General features: G+C 38.6%; 1 long non-coding RNA gene across 1 annotated transcript; it reads left to right on the forward strand.

Annotated features, from left to right (window-relative positions):
* The first annotated feature begins 319 nt into the window (after positions 1-319).
* LOC140276528 (uncharacterized) lies at positions 320-1,389 on the forward strand. The gene is made up of 4 exons (XR_011909035.1): positions 320-488; positions 587-744; positions 969-1,011; positions 1,207-1,389. It is a non-coding gene; the product is annotated as an uncharacterized lncRNA (long non-coding RNA).

Here is a 1,389-nt window from a genome sequence, read left to right on the forward strand (position 1 = left end):
TTTCGCTTATATCTTCCATTATTGTTGTTACCATTTATGTTGCTAAGTGCAGATGTTTAATTTTGCTCAGAAAGCTGAAGTTATGATTTATTTGTTTCAGATGGAGCTGCTGAGGAAGCAGGGCTGATGGTAGGAGACTACGTCCTTGCCGTTAATGGAATTGATGTTACCAGCATTCCTCATTCTGAGGCTGCTAATTTAGCAAGACAAGGTATGCTGTAGGCCTAATAATCGATAATAATCAGGCTGACCTCCATGTATAATAAAAGCCTAATATTCAAGTAAACTTCAATGTTGTTAACATTATAGGTCCAGATGTTTTAACTTTGACTATTGGATCAGACATTGCTCGTGGTCCAAACACACCTAGGCCACCATGTCGTGGTTACCTACATAAGCGTACCCAGTCTGGTCTGATTAAAGGGTGGAGGAAGAGGTGGTTTGTACTCACACATGACTGCTGCCTTTACTACTACAAACACAAACGGGTAAGCAGAAGGAGACCATGTACCCCAATTTCTAAAAATAAGTGTCTAAACATAAATTAAACAAGTTTCAATTTGACATTACTCCATGTTCTTTACAGGATGAAGGAAAGAGACGTGCTTTGTCATCAATAAAGCTGGAAGGGGCTGAGGTGGGTCCAGATCATTCCCTGGGAAAACCATTTGTGTTCAAGTGCCGCCCTCAGTCTGGTAATCGAGTGTACTTTCTCTGTGCAACTTCCAACCAAGAAATGAAAAGGTAAGTAAAAAGTAAAAACTTTCTAAACCAAACAGAATTGTAGATTTCTTTAATTATATATGTTTCCGTTCAAAATTGTACTTTGTGCAAATAGCAAAAAGGTCCACACATTGCTTGAGATGGTGTGAAAAAGCCTGATTGGTCATTCATAGCCATGTACAATTTTTTCAAGTTAATCTGAAACTTCAAGAGAGATTATAATGTTGATGTCTTTGTGACTTTAGGTGGCTTGAAACTATGGAAAAGGCCATATATCCAATCACACAGGTAACTTTGATATCTGTTCTATATTAAAGGGGCCTTAGAATATAAACTTTTTGCATCTGCTGATAATTTTGACTGTTATATTAATCACAGAGATGGATTAGAATGAATATGTCAGACTGATCATGCTAGGTTATCACCCATCATATGTGGCTCTCAGGTTAACACCAATCTAATTTATTGACTCTCATATTTCAGAACCATGTGTGGGTGGATGTCACGAGACACAACTTTAATCTGCCTCCATTGGCTGTAAAAAATCCAGACTGTCTAGGACTGCTTCACAAAATGGACAAAAGCAAGGACACATGGGTACAGCACTACTGCGTTCTTAAGGATGGATGCCTCTACTTGTACAGTGGTATCCGTGCAACTCATGCA

The sequence above is a fragment of the Leuresthes tenuis genome, unplaced genomic scaffold (assembly GCF_036924035.1).
Source record: "Leuresthes tenuis unplaced genomic scaffold, fLeuTen1.0.hap1 SCAF_19, whole genome shotgun sequence".
Lineage (NCBI taxonomy): Eukaryota > Metazoa > Chordata > Actinopteri > Atheriniformes > Atherinopsidae > Leuresthes > Leuresthes tenuis.